The sequence below is a fragment of the Chrysemys picta genome, chromosome 1 (genome assembly GCF_011386835.1).
Source record: "Chrysemys picta bellii isolate R12L10 chromosome 1, ASM1138683v2, whole genome shotgun sequence".
Lineage (NCBI taxonomy): Eukaryota > Metazoa > Chordata > Testudines > Emydidae > Chrysemys > Chrysemys picta.
In genome coordinates, this window is record NC_088791.1 from 92,419,747 (window position 1) to 92,435,522 (window position 15,776).

Consider the following 15,776-nt stretch of genomic DNA (forward strand, 5'->3'; position numbering starts at 1 on the left):
TCTCTGTGGGCATCAAGCACCAGAATTCCTAGCAGTACCCACTGAAGGAGACAGACTGAGTGCCGAAGCCCCTAAGGCTGTCTGTAAGACAGCAAAGTCTACATTCTATGTAGGAAGCATCAACCAAGGCATAGTGTCTAGAGAAAGTGTGAATTGAAGCTCACATAGCAGTCTTGCATATTTCCATAATAAACAAGTCCTTTAGCAGAGTCCCAAACATGGAGTATGATCTTGTAGAACTGACAATGACTTTAGAGGGGGAGAGAATGTTAGCAGCCACATAACAGGTGAGTTATGAAACCAAAAACCCACTGGGTTGTCACAGCTAGCTCTGTCCACAACAGAAAAACAATCTCAGGAAGGGATTGAAAAAAGTCAAGACCTGCCCAGATAATAAGCCAACATTCTTCTGACATCTGATATGAAGAACAGTTTCCTGTTTTGACTGATGACTGGTGTAGAATACTGGGAGATGAAATGATTGATTGACATGAAAATCTGAAGAAATGTTGGGTAAGAAGCATAGAATGGTCAAAGAAACTATCTTTGAAAACAATGGAATATAGAGGGTCAGCCACTAAAGCTCCCAATTCTCCACTGCTTTAGGCAGAGATAATAGCCACTAGGAATGCTGCTTTTATGGAGGGGTTCAGAAGCAAGCAGATCACTAACACTATAAAGGGTGGTTTCATCAAAAGCACTGAAAACTAAATTTAAGTCCCAGGAGGGAGTAGGGTGTCTACTACTAAAGAGGATTGACAGATCCTGTATAAATCTTGACATTGCAAGATAAATATCGAGAAGCCTTGTACTGGAAAATAGAATACTGTGATGGCAGCTAGGTGAACTTTAACAGAACTCAAAGCAAGTTCTGCTTTCTTCAAAAAGTAAATAAGTATTCTAATACTTCGAAGTGGGAGATCAATAGGAGACAAATTATGGTGAACACATCAATGACAACTTCAGAAATGGAAAAGGTTTTTAAGTCTTTCTGATGGAATCTTCCCTACAGTTCAGTAGAATCTCCTGAATCCTTATGGCGGTAAGATAGTACTAGCTCCGGGAACCATCTAGGTATCAGGCCTCGAGCCGCAGTGTGTTCAGGTTGGTTTAAAGGACACTCCCTGAGTCCTGTGTGAGAAGACCAGGCATCAGCAGAAGATTGATAGCTGGTCAGGAGAAGAAAAAAAGGAAGCCAAATTTGTCATCTCAGCCAAGTTGGTGCAAACAAGATGACCGTGGCTTTGTCCTGCTTGATTTTGTTTAAGACCCTGAGAATCAGTGTCATTGGAGGAAACACATAGGAGTTTCTTTGCCCAGGAAAGGAGAAAGGCATTGCCCAGAGAACGGTGGCCCATAGATCTAGAATCAGTCTCCATCTACCCTTCTATTTAGGAACAGAAGTCCTTGGAATAGAGCCCCCTTTCCTTGTATTGAGTAGGAACTGCTCCTGAACAGAGAAGGGACTGAACCTCTTGCTTCAGAAAAGGTTCATGAGAGGGGTCCCTCCAAAGTGAAGGGAAAGGGAGAATGGAATGGAACTGAATGGAGTAACCCAAAGTTGTTATAACTTCGACACTCATCTGTCAAAGATACTCTGCTCTCATGAGGTGTGAAAAATGGAGATGATCTCCAAAGGGTGGAAAGTTGGGTAGGGTAACATGATGCAGCAAGAGGCCTGAATCGGCATGTTCGTGCTCCTCAATCGAGTCAAAAAGAACGTTTGGCTATCATTGGGCTACTGAGTTGAGGTTGCTGTAGCAGATGGTCTCTGCCAACCTTCTGAATCTATCATGATCATCTAGTGTGACCTCCTGCACATTGCAGGCCTCAGAACCTCACCCACCAATTCTTGTAATAGACCCCTAACCTCTGATTGAGTTACTGAAGTCCTCAAATCATGGTTTAGAGACTTCAAGTTATGGAGAATCCACGATTTATACTAATTTAAACCTGCAAGTGACTTGTTCCTCATGCTGCAGAGAGGAAGGCAAAACACACCCCAGAATGTCTGCCAATATTGCCCTGGCGAAAATTCCTTCCCGACCCCAAACATGGCAATCAGTTAGACCCTGAGCATATGGACAAGACCCACCAGCCAGACACCTAGGAAAACATTCTCTGTAATAATAAGAGCCCTCCCCATCTAGTGTCCCATCACCAGCCATTGGAGTTATTTGCTGCTAGCAGTTGCAGATCAGCTACATGCCATTGTAGTCAGTCTCATCATACGATCCCCTCCATAAACTTATTGGCTTCAAGACTGAGCTTGCTTCGATTTTTTGCCCCCACTGCTCCCCTTAGAAGGCTGTTCCAGAACTTCACTCCTCAGAATTAGAAACTTTTGCCTAATTTCAAGCCTAAACTTGCTGATGGCCAATTTATATCCATTTGTTCTTGTGTCCACACTGGCACTTAACTTAAATAACTTTCCTTATGAAATCTGGGGTTTATTCTAGGTGGCACTGAATCTATGGAAAGCAGAGAATTGAGAAGGGCGTGATCTCTGGAGCGGTCTGAGATAGACTAAACCTCTCTTTATTTGCAGGCATAGATATACCTAGAGAGTGAAGGGTCCTCCTGAAGTCCTCCAAAGTATGCAGCCAATTGTCTGTGGTGTCACTGAATAATTTTAGAACATCAAAAAGGAGGTCCCTCTACAGTGTTCAGTCATCACGATTTCCTGTGATGTCCAGAAGCTACGATACCCTGTGCATTACTACCACTACCATACCAATGGAATGAGAAGCCTGCACGGTTGCTATAGCCAAGAGCTGCCCTTTTGCAATAATGGCTTGAAGTTTTTCTTTGCACTTGTGGTATATGTTAAATTTAAAAAACAAAAACTAAACTTGGTATAATTAGTATCACTATTTTGCTACAATTGCGTGAAAGTTAGCAATTCAGAATTAACATAAGGACACAATAATAACGGCCATATTGGTTCAGATCAATAGTCCATCTAGCCCAGCATCCTGTTTTTGACAGGAACTGATGCCAGATGGTTCAGAGGGACAACCAGAACAGGCAATTGATCAAGTGATCCATCCCGTTGTCCATTCCCACCTTCTGGCAGTCAGATGTTTATGGACAGCCTGAGCATGGGGTTGCACATCTGACCATCTTGGCTAATAGCCACCGACAGAGGTATCCTCCATGAACTTATCTAATTCTTTTTTGAACTAAGTTACACTTTTGATTTTCACAACATCCCCCGGCAACAAGTTCCACAGGTTGACTATGTATTGTGTGATGTAGTACTTCCTTAAAATTAGTTTTATACGTGCTTCCTATTAATTTCATTTGGTGACCCCTGGTTCGTACGTTATGTGAAGGAATAAGTAACGCTTCCTCATTCACAGTCTCCACACTATTCATGATTTTACAGACCTCTATTATATCCTCTCTCTCACTCACCTCTAAGATGAACAATCCCAGTCTTTTTAAACCCTCCTCATAGGAAAGCTGTTCCATACCTCTAATCATTTTTATTTTTGTTGTCCTTCTCTGTACTTTAGCCAATTTAATATATTTTTGAGAGGGGGTGACCAGAACTGTATGCAGAATTCAAGGGGTGGGTGTACCATGGATTTATATAGTGTCATGATATTTTCTCTTATCTATCCCTTCCCTAATGGTTTCTAACACTATTTGCTTGTTTATCTGCTGCTGCACACTGAGCAGATTTTTTCAGAGCGCTATTAACAATGCCTCCGATCTTTCTTGAGTGGTAACAGCTAATGTAGATCCTGTCATTTTCCATGGATAGTTGGGATTACGTTTTCCAATGTACATTACTTTGCATTTATCAACACCAAATTTCACTTGTCATCCTGTTGCCCAATCACCCAATATTGTGAGATCCCTCCCTTAACTACCTTGAGTAATTTTGTATTGTCTGCAACTTTACCACCTCATTAAATTACCCCCTTTCCAGATCATTTAGGAATATGTTGAACACCATTGGTCCCAGTTCCAATCCTTGGGGTCCCTGCTCTATTTACCTCTCTATTGTAAAAACAGCATTTATTCCTACCCTTTGTTTTCTATCTTTTAACCAGTTACTGATCCATGAGAGGACCTTCCCTCTTATCCCATGACTGCCCACTTTGCTTAAGAGCCTTTGGTGAGTGACCTTAAAAGGCATTCTGAAAGTTCAAGTACACTATATCAACTGGATCACCCATGTCTAAATGGGTGTTGATACCAATCTATTAGAATTCTGTGAGAGTAAGGCATGATTTCCCTTTACAAAAGCCGTGATGACTCTTCCACAATGTATCATGTTCATTTAAGTGACTGATCATTCTATTCTTTACTATAGTAACAACCAATGTGCCTGCTACTCAAGTTAGGTTTACCGGTCTGTAACTGTCAGAATTGCCTCCAGAGCCTTTTTAAAAACAATACAAATTAGCATCACATTAGCTATTTGCCAGTCATCTGGTATAGAGGCTGATTTAAGCAATAGGTTACATAGCACAGTTAATAGCTCTGCAGTTTCATATACAAGTTCCTTCAGAACTCTTGGGCAAGTACCATCTGCCTTGTCCTGGTGACTTATTACTGTTTATTTCATCAATTTGTTCCCAAACCACCTCTACGGACACTTCAATCTTGGACAATTCCTCAGATTTCTGACCTAAAAAGAATGGTTCAGGTATGGGACTCTCTCACATACTCTGCAGTGAAGACCAATGAAAAGAATTCATTTAGCTTCTCTTCAGCAGCCTTTCATTTTTTGAGTGCTCTATTAGCACACTATCATCCAGTGGCCCCACTGATTGTTTCACAGGCATCCTGCTTCTGCTGTAAAACTGTAGAAAAGTAATCCACATGAGCACTGGGCACTTTAAAAAACACTCTTGCCAGTAGATAGTCCAGGGATCCCAGTATGTCCACTGGGAAGACGTGTGAGAGAGAGAGAGAATGGAGGGGACATCCTGGGTTGGTCGTACCAGGTGAGATGTTTGATGGGCTTTAATGGTAGAAGCCGGAGTCTCTCTCCCCATAGGTCAGCTTCTGGATAGTCAAACATAGTAGGTAGTCAGCAGAATCCTGTGCAGAAATCTGAGAATCTAAAGTACTCGCCACCTCTTTATAGTCTAGTGGAGAGGCAGACGGAAAGAGAAGTAACTGGTATCTTTCAGAAAGTGCCAGTACTGGTGATATAGACAGTCTCTGCAAAAGGTGGGATATGAAGTATAACACCAGTTGTGGTACTGGAGTCTCAAACACCGAGGAGACTTTGGATCCCTGGAAATAAATGGGTCCTCTGAGAATTTCAATTCCTGCAATACCAGGTGAGCCAGTGTGGTGAGATAGTGAGTCCCAGCGACAAAGATGAGAGGTATCCAGGGTCAGATGATTGTATTCATACCCGCTGCACTGATGCTCTAGGTATGAGCAAGACAGTGGAAGATGAAGAGTGTGCTGCCTTCTTACTAGAGTTCTTAGGATCAGTAGTCTCACCCAAGTTTGAATGGTACCGATGGCTTCTGTACCGAGTGGTGGGTACTGTGCACTCTGAAAAACTGACAAGGACTTAGGATAGATGATTTCTCAGTACCAAGACCACTTGAAGTTTCTGCAGGGTGCAAAGTCTGCAGTCTGGTAGACCTTTTAGAATAGTCTTTGTGAGGAGACCTGACACTCCTCTTGGAGGATGGTCTTCCAGATTCACTCATAGGTCTGTCCCTCAAAGTCCTAGAGGGTGAGCTACCCACAGGAGTTGTTGCAATACTAGTCACTCAGAGGCTGATGCCCCCATTTCTGAGCCTGGATCTGAAGTGAGACAAAGACAGAGCTCCATCAAAAGGAGTCAATGCTTTCATCTCTGTTTTTTCTTGAGTGGCTCTTGAAGCTAGTGCAAAACTTGCACTTAGATAGTACACGCGTATCCCTAAAGCAGTGAATACAGCACAAATGGCTGCCACTCACTGGGAAGGGTTTCTGGCAAGTGAGAACTTTTGAAACCTTGGGATATAGGCATATCACAGAAGAAAAAAGATTTCTGAGGAAGGACCCCCGTACAGGGGGGTGGAGGATGAGGAAAGTCCCAATCCGTAGAAAAATGGAAAAACCAAAACAAGAACAAAATAAAAACTAAGTAGTAATAAGGTAAGAAAAGATCTAAAAAATACACTAGCAAAATAGAAGCCATGCTTAGGCAGGTGCTACAAATTGCTCTGTGTCAGGCCACGGCTGTTGAGGGCAGTTTGCCAGTAGTGCCCTATATCTCCTCGGTAAGGAACACAAGTATGCATAGGGCACATGTGCAAGCCAAATGGGCATGGCTACTTAAAATCTCCGACTGAAGGAGCATGTGCTCCTCAAGTGGAGCACCCACAAGGACGCTACTCAAAGAATTATCATCGCCTCCTTTCTTGTAGCAGTTACATGTAGCTCAAGCGCCTCACTTTCAGAGTTTCATAACATCGCATCTCCTACACTACATAGTTTTCACTGCTTGTTTTGTCTTTTCTTTCACTTCATGCCATTTATAGTAATTCTACTCTTGGGATGGTTTCCCAGTAACACACACCAAGTCCCCTTCCTCTCCAGTTTAAAAGTAGTCAAAGCACTAGAAAACACATTATAGGAAACAATCTACTAGCAAGAAGATGGATTAGGTGACAAATTACTTTCTATCTATAATTTTTTTTTAAATTCAGCCCCAAAACATTTCATTAACAACTTCTGAAAATCTACCTGTTCTGCAAAATACACTAGCTCTTAGAAAACATGTTTTTCCACTCTTATACCAACTCTCACTTAAAAAGCGAGCTCTGAAGCAGAGATTTTGTTTAGTGTGCTTTACACATTGTAAAGCATCCTACAGCAATAATAATGACAAGACTTTAAGTGATTTAAACCTGTTCATGAAAAATGTCACTGTCTAAGCCCTATGGCCTTATGGTTTAAATAGCAGCTGGGCAACTGAGGCCACATCGTTCAATAGAAAATGGCTCATTTATAGAGGAGATGTAATTACTGACATCCATGGCAGAAATCAATCCCTTAGACTGGTACAAGTCTCTAACAAAAATCTAACTTCCTTCAGGAGTTTTAATAGGAACAGCTTCAGTAAATTTTAGATGCTACCTCCTGCAACCTAATTTCTGGGAAACAACAGTAATATTTCAGCTCAAAGTAATTCCTTATAGGAGGAGTTTTGAACATCACTTGAAGGCTCTCCTAAAAGCAGGCCTCCATGTGAGAGAAAGGGTGCATGCACAAGTAGGAAATGAGTACAAAAGTTTCTGACAGAGTACAATAAGTGCTAATTATTGTCACTATTGCAGAAGTCAACTACCTATCTGCTTCCAAAACCAAGTCTTATACAATCATTTGTTTCTATTCCAAACAAAACGGCAATCCAAGTCACAAACTCTTATTGCTTGTTGACAAAAAATACCTCTGAAATACCAAGGGGAAATTTTCTTAGGCCTGGTCTACACTAACCCCCCCAATTCGAACTAAGTTACGCAACTTCAGCTACGTGAATAACGTAGCTGAAGTCGACGTACCTTAGTCCGAACTTACTGCGGTCCAGACGCGGCAGGCAGGCTCCCCCATCGACTCCGCGTACTCCTCGCACCAAGCAGAATTACCGGAGTCGATGGGGAGCACTTCTGGGTTCGATTTATCGCGTCCAGACAAGACGCGATAAATCGAACCCAGAAGTTCGATTGCCTGCCGCCGAACCAGCGCGTAAGTATAGACAAGCCCTTAGTGTGAATCACTTGTGTCCAAGAGGACATGAAAGTATTAGTCAGTTCACCATGTCAAGAGTGACTTTTCAGGGGGACGTGCGGTTTAAAATTGAGACTAATTGAGGGAAATTCCTTTGCTCAGGATATAACGAATTCTTCTATACTCCTTTTCCACTCTTTTTAAATACCTATTAAGGCAAAGTTACAGTAAAATGTTAACATACAACATCATACAGTACTTATTCAGGATCAGTTTAATAGTCAAAGAACCTGGCTAAAGATTCCAGATTACTGGTTGGGGAGCCTCTTCCTCAGAGTATGCTAAAAAAGGATGACCAAATTTCTACATAGCTATCTCCTCTTTTTGGCACTTCTCTTGTGCATATACTTGGTGTGAAAGCTTTCACACCAAGGACTGTCCAGACTTTACCGTACCACAACTCTAAAGAGGTCCTATTTTTCCAATATGCAATACAAAGTCTTGTTGCTAACAAAAAATTAATTTGTCATTCTGTTTTTAAAATGGAGCTCCTTTACTGGAATATAAAGTATTCAGGTTAGGGGATCTCAGGGAAGCTGGCATTTTGTTGCAAAATGAAACTAATAATTTCCTCCCCAAACCATCTAATTCCCGGACACAACCACCACATATGAAATATGTTCCCCTTTCCCCACAATCCCTCCAACAGAGTACATCCCTGGTAGCAAAAATATGATGATGATCTTAACTGGAGTCAAATGTTATCTATACAGTAATTTATAAAAAATTTCTTTGTGAGCTACAAAAGTTGAAGATGTACATCACCTCTCACCTAGATCAATTTCCTTTACCATATCCCTCTCCTGTCTTTTCATGGGGGTTGTTTTCCTATCAACATCTTTTTCAATCAAAATTGTACGTATCTTAGAAACTGAACTTTTTGTTCACACTTGCTTCTGGTTCAGCTCCTCAAATGTGGTTAAAAGGTCTACATAGAACAATCTTGTATGCAGATTTCACAATAAAATGTTTGATTTGTAAATACTGAAATGTGGGATCTTCATATTATTTACATTATTATGCATCTGTTGGTATGATTTCAAATCAGGACCCAGGAACAGCTCTCCAAATTGAGTAATCTCAGCTCTTACCCACAATGAATAGTCACTTTGATATTTTCTAGAGATAAATTCCTGATTACTAGTGAAAGTAGCTAAGGGAAAAGGCCTTGATAACAGGTGTTTAAAAAAAATTATCCAAAGCTAAGGTGGTTTGGATAAAAGGGTGATTTTTTAATTTTAATTTTGTTATTCGAGTGCTTGTTCATGTCCATTCCAATGTAGGTGTGTGCCTGCCCCGAGCACTGCCACCAGAAAGCTTTTCCCTCAGTGGTATCTCTTGGGTCGGCTCTGATGCCGCCTGAAGTCCTGCTCTCATAGCGCCACTATAAAGGGCTCTCTTGACTCTCCCCCCCACAGTTCCTTCTTACCACCTGTAACGGTGGCTGGAACTGCATTTCGTTCCTGCTTCTGCAAGTACTCCTCAGTGGACTTTCTCTAAACTCTGTAGAGAATTTAAGCCCGCACCAAGAAGGATAGAGATGCTAGATTTCATTCTATCCTCATGGAGGCAGCGCTCCGACCTCCATCAAAGCCAGGCCAGTGGGACTTGGCGCCGAGTACTTTGGCCTCAGTAGAAGTGCCCCAGCCTCACTTTGAGACACCCAGCAGAGTTTCCAGTCTCCGGCACGGAGGCAAGACGCTACAACTGCATCTAAGAAACCACGGTACTATCAAACATCTCCGGTGCCAAAGAAAGATGCACTGGCAAGACACTAGGCACCGTTCACCATCGCCAGTGCCTATGAAGAAACAAAGGAAGACTGACGGGCTGATTTCCAACACTGAGATCGGCAGGACAAGGGGACACTGCCAGGGTGAGACCCAGGTTGGGCCACCCTGTGATGCCGACAACCCATGCCGTGACATTGACTCCGGTCCCAGAATGTGAGCTGTTCAATCTGGCACTGATAGACTCAACGTGAGACAAGTTGGAGGCCCACAACCCTGCCAGTGTCGTTGATGTCAGAGGCCTTCACGGCAGTAAGGGACTTACTTACGATGTCAGTACCGATGTTCCTGGCTGTACAAGAACCGTCAATGGCGACACCGACACAAAGGATTTCTGCAGGCTCGAGTCTGAAGATGGTTTCGAAGGGGAAACCAGCCATGATAGCACAGCCCAGTCCCGTCCCATCCCTCCAAGCACCGCTCATCAGTGCTGGCTGGGACTGCTCTATCCCTGTCTCCAGAGGGATCCTTGGAGATGGACTCTGAGGTGGAGTTCTATGTCTCACGGAGGAGCCAGCAATTCCAGTCTAGGCACTATCCCGCTGCTGACCCGAGCCAAAGGGTCCCACTGGCGGTGTGGCCACCAGGACAGTGGCAGTTCCCTGTATAGTGACCTTTTTGGAACCCCTGAGCATTTCCAGCGCAACAAAGGTCCCATTCCAGGTGGTCATATTTAGTGGCTTCACAGCCCAGACTGCCTCCACCACCAGAGCACAATCCAGTACCAAGGCCGGTGCCATATGCCGAGAGATGGCACTACGGAATTCGGCTCGTGCCGAGGATAAAGAGTAAGGCCCGGTGCCAGTCCAAGCATCCTCCTCCTCTTCCCCAGATGAGGCGGTCATGGAGACTGATGTTGCACCCCTGTAGGAGGATTATAAGTCACAGCAAGAGCTCCTAAGGAGGGTATCTCAGAACCTGGAAATTCAGGCGCTGGTCTTCATAGAAAGGAAAACTACTCAACTGCTTGTGGTGACTGCAGACAGGATGAAAGGCTCCCCAGTCTCCACCCAGAGAATTTCATCATGGATCACCTCCTGTATCCACACACGCTATGACTTGGCAAAAGTCCTGGCTCTGGCCCTAATGGCACAATCCACAAGGGTACAGGCATCTTCAGCTGCATTTGTGACACAGGTTCCTATCCAGGACCTCTGTAGAGCAGCAATGTGGTCTTCGGTCCACACTTCTGCATCTCACTATGCCATCACTCAGCAGGCCAGAGATGCTTTTTTTGACAGAGCAGTGCTATGGTCTGCTTGTCAATCAACTCCGAACCCCTGCTCTTACACTTGCTTGGGAGTCAGCTACATTGGAATGAATATGAGCAAGCACTTGAAGAAAAAACAGTTACTAACCTTCCATAACTGTTGTTCAATATGTATTCCTCATGTCCATTCCAAAACCCACCCTCCTACCTCACTATCAGAATTAGCCAGCAAGAAGGAACTGAGAGGGTGGCGAAGAACAACAGTTAGAGAAGATTAGTAACCTTTTTTTAAACTAACAGCTGTAATTGGGGTCCAGTCTTGTTCAAGTTTCAGTGTTTGGATGGTCTATTGTTAACCCACTTGATCGTATTTTAATTATGATTCATAATAAGCCAAATTAGGGAAAGCTAACCCACCCCACTTGGTAGGCTTATCCAGAAAGTTAGAACTCACCCTTTTTCTTTTATGTTCTCACCCTTTTTCTTTTATGTTTCTATAAAATTTTAATAGTGCATGCTACCATGTTTTAATGTCATGTCAGGAATACCAACAGGGATGCAGAGAAACAAAAAATAGTAACTCAGTATTATATCCTTGTCTTGATAGTAGTGTACACTGACAATCACATCTCTTGGTTTGGAGCCTGCTGGAAGCCTGGGGAAAGGGATCTGTGAGCCCTTTCAATATGAATGTAATTCTTATTGCCCAGTTTTAGTATGTCATGGAAAATATCACCCAATGTGTCCAGAATACCTTTAAATCCTTATGTTATTCCTGTGTTCTCTACTTTCCATGTCCTCTAGCTTTAATTTTATTCTCTTTTCAATTCTGATTCTTTCATCGAGATTAAAAGTGCTGTCCAATTACTCATTTAATCCTGCTTCCACATCTGATGTGGAATATTTTACTATTAATCTCATTTCATTTTTTGATATCTTTAATGAAAGCCTGGAACTCTTCCCTCATCATCTTATTCATCTTTTGATTCCTAACAGCAGGCCCTTCAGGTCACCCTTTGTGACTGGGGCTTTGCTACCCACCTCCATAGTCTGTTTGCTGGAAGTGGAGTTACTCTTTTCCATGGACATGTCTTTGTTCTGGGGGGGGGGGGGGGGGGGAGAACAGATCTTTGTATTGGAGGATTCCTTTCCCTTCCCAGACATCTAGATCATCCTTCCTCCTTGCCTATTGTGCCTCTCCCCCAAGATGGTTGCTACCACTCTCCCCCTTTCCAAAATGGCCACTGCCACACTTCCTCCCCGAGCTACACTAGTACAATTTTTTTTAAATAAGTTCTGCAGGCTGATGGCACTGGATTCTTTTGCTGGATTTTCTCCCTCAGAAGCGGCTTTCTGGGCCTGGGATCTGGCCAACTCTCTTCACCCTTTTTCTCTTTCCAAAACTAGCTCCACGGATGGTTATTCATATTTAGGGCACAGAACTGTTGATTCAGACTGGCTTTGTTCTTTTTATCTTCTTAAATTGTTTTCTTTTCCTCTCCTCTTTATTGCAGAGCTGGAGTTAGGCACCATCTTGTTTGCTGTTTTAGCCACACTCCCTCCACTAATTTATACAGTGTGTTGTGTGTCATAGTCCCAGGACTAAACTCTGCTATTCAGATAAGCTACAATTCCATGGACAATTCATCTGGTGATAATGGCAGATCTAAGACAGGAGAGAGTTACAAGACACACACTGCCATACCAAAGAAAGCCATGGTCCATCTACACTGGTATACTGTTTGACAAGAGCTAGTGCTGTCAGAGGAAGAGTTCCTCCTCTTCTAATCAGTTAAAAGTTTCTGTAATAGTGGAATACTACAGCATGGAAAAAAGGACATTTCTTTCTAATCTCAGATGGTGATCAGCCCTGAGGCCTGAAGGTTGTAATTTTTCTAACATTTAGTTGCAGATACCAGTTTTAATCACTTGTGTAATGCTATTTTGATCTGTCTCAATGTTCTTCACTAGAGACTTCCACCTATGGGATTATGTGGGGAAAATCAAGGAAGTGAGGAAGCCTGCAATAAAAGAGAATGATCAGTGATCCTGCTGATTTAAGGAAATTTCAGATTCCCAGCCCTGGCAGCTTTATTTTCCACTGTAAAGTTATTCCTGTGCTATGTCTTTGACCCACAGAAGTCTCTTCACACAATGAAAATTTCTTCTTGGTTTTATTGTTGTTGCCTTTAACTTCACCCTTTATCCATAACAGAAAGGCATTTGGTTAACAGGAGTGCCCCCTGGGCATTCTGTAGTCTATTTTTATTTACTGCCATCATTTCTCTTATCCTCTCCAAGTAAAAAGCAAGTTTTTAAATTTCTCAATTCCTCACCTGCCATCGCTCATGCCAAGGCATGAATTCGTTAGCCTTCTAAAGACCCATTCTATTTCTACTATTTCTCTGACAAAACTCAGCACAGCATTTGAGGGGAGGTCAAACCAATCTGACAAATCTACATGAACATCAGTATTTACCTCAATGAGTGGCTAAGTCAGAAAAAAAATCCATGTTAACTTGCAAAGCTATTCAGAAGGCATGTCGGGCTGCTCATAAGTTATGGTTGGGAGAGGAAAGAATACCAGAAACTGACAATCCCTGATTTGAGAGGCTAATAAGTATCTAAAGAAGGATGACAATCACAAAGGACTACATAAAGTTGGAGTCCCAAGTCCAATCAGGCTCCCATCATAGTGCTGGCTCTTTAAAAATGATGCTATTACTATGAATGGTGTATTCCTACAAATTTGGGTGTGCTTGAGAGGGACACAGGTGAACAAATCAATGACAACTGGTTTGAAGATGATTCAATGGGCCAATTTCTCAAGGAGACCTTTGAAATTGTACCTCTTGACACCACCAAGGGAAGAGATTTTCAGAAGTTTACCATTTTACCTATCAAGCACAATCTAGATAAGAATTACTCCCCCCTCTTGATCAGCTCCAAACTGGCTAGTCTTCATAAATGTTATTCTTTACAGACGGTGGCAGAATATCTAGACAACAGCAAAAATCATTCACAAGTATTCAAGATACTAGTGGAGGAGGGGAAAGAGGAGTTTTATCTTCATGATGTACAAAGGTTTGGAAGTTTACGGTTTTATGGTTGGTTGTTTTACTTCAAAATATTTTGGTTTGTTGGAGGTTTTTTTTTTCTCTTTTAGAATCGGAAAACTGAAGAAAGTCATAGCTCTCATCTAAAGGGGTTGTGGTACTCAAAACTTCCACAAGGAGCTTTCCTTCCAAAAGTCTGATGGGAATCTGAGTCAAACAGGTACTATAAAACGATGAGTTTTATTGTCTCGCTAAAAATCTCTTCCTCTCTTAACTGCTCAGGTTTCAGTTTCTTGTAGGATAACATGAGACTAGTCATTCAGGCTTGATTCTTCCAGCATAATAGCCAAAACTGGAAAAAAAAGGGGACACTCTTGCAGGCTACCTTCAAAGTCAAGTAAAGTATCCATCAGCCATCTGCAAACTACAGCAGCATTTTGCATTTATAGAAACAAGCATGAGAGGAAAAGGTTTGTTCTGATGAAGCTATTGACCATAATAATTGATACTGTACATCAACAGCAAGGCCAAGCATGAGAGTAAGAGCAGACCAAGGTTGAGGAAAATCAACACTAATTCAGGGCAGAACTGTGTCCTTTGATGTTATCTACAGTCTTCATATTCAGAGATGACAATAGCACAGATTCGCTAAAATGGAGAATTTGAGGATAAAAGGAGCCACACTGAGGTAGTGCAGTCTAATTTCTCTCCACTAACCCAATAATAAAGAACATGAATCTCAACAGGCTCTCCAGAAACTTCTGAGAGCAACTGTCCTTGGAAATAGGATTTAGCTCTAGCACACATTTCTCCTATGACTAAAGAATAGGAAAATATTCTCCAGAAAATAGTCTAGAGACATGAGGAAAGCCATATCAACCAGAATGGGTTGGGAAGCCCTTGATATCCACAAACTGAACCTTAAATGCACCACATAGGTTACTTCACAGAAAACAATTAATAAAATTCTGCTTATTCTGGGCTTTTCATCTGGGTAAAACCACCCAAAGAATGGCTATGCTAATCTCAAAGCATCCATTTAATTTGCATTAGATTTTGTTTGGTTAAATGAGGTTACTCAAATGCACCATCTTTATTTGCCAAGAGTAGTCACACTGGAGTGGTATGGAATATTTTACTTTTGTGCATTTGCACTTACAGCAAGCATGAATGTGTATGGATTGCTACAGGGCCACATGAGAATCTCATCTCAGTGTGTCACATTTAAAAGGTGTTCTGAAGTGTTTTAAAGATACACAGCTATGTATTTTTTTAAAGTTGTAAATGAAAGCACTCTGAGTTTGGGGCAACTGGAGGGAGGAGCCACAGGGAAGAAGAGGGAGAAGAGTTGGGGAGCCATTACCTTTTTCCCTGGGCTTGAAGAGTTACTGTTAACTTCTGGGACGAGGGAACATTCTACCTCTTCTCTTCCCAGAGGGGAGTCTCAGGAGAAAGCTCATCTCACTCTAGGGTCCCCTGCTTTCCCTCTCCTTTCCTACTTTTCTGGGCTGGTCTCTTCCTATTACCCTTCCCATTATACTGGGGCAGGCCTTTCTGGTAGCAATCACACGCTTATATTATTTTGTCTTGTTTTATAATGAAAATAAGATCACAGAAGAATTTTTTAAAATACTGAACTTAAAATTGCTGAAAATGTATTTTAAGCAGTAACCCCAATTTTTTTTCCCCCAGTTCAGTTTCGGTTCAGGAGGTAGGACAAAATTATGGTTCAGGTTTGGTTCTGGTTCAAGTAAAAATACTGGTTCAAACTGGTTCTCCGGTTCCAGTTTGACTCCTTGAGTAGTTCAGATACCAGGTAAGACCTCTAAGTATTCTTTGATGGTTCTAAAATAAGCATAGAGACAGAGAATGATTCTAAGCATCTAAACAATGAGTTGAGGACAGCAATTCCCTATTTAGCTCTTTCAAATTTTTAAGCAAACACTACAAAACAAATGACAATGC

The 15,776-nt window shown here is 42.1% G+C and overlaps 2 protein-coding genes across 12 annotated transcripts in view; one reads left to right on the forward strand and one right to left on the reverse strand.

Annotated features, from left to right (window-relative positions):
• The window catches only part of SLC25A17 (solute carrier family 25 member 17), a 421,378-nt gene that overhangs the window by 115,189 nt on the left and 290,413 nt on the right, over window positions 1–15,776 (forward strand). The gene's annotated exons all lie outside the window — the stretch shown is intronic.
• EP300 (E1A binding protein p300) overlaps window positions 1–15,776 on the reverse strand; it is a 154,177-nt gene that overhangs the window by 82,812 nt on the left and 55,589 nt on the right. The window lies entirely within an intron of this gene.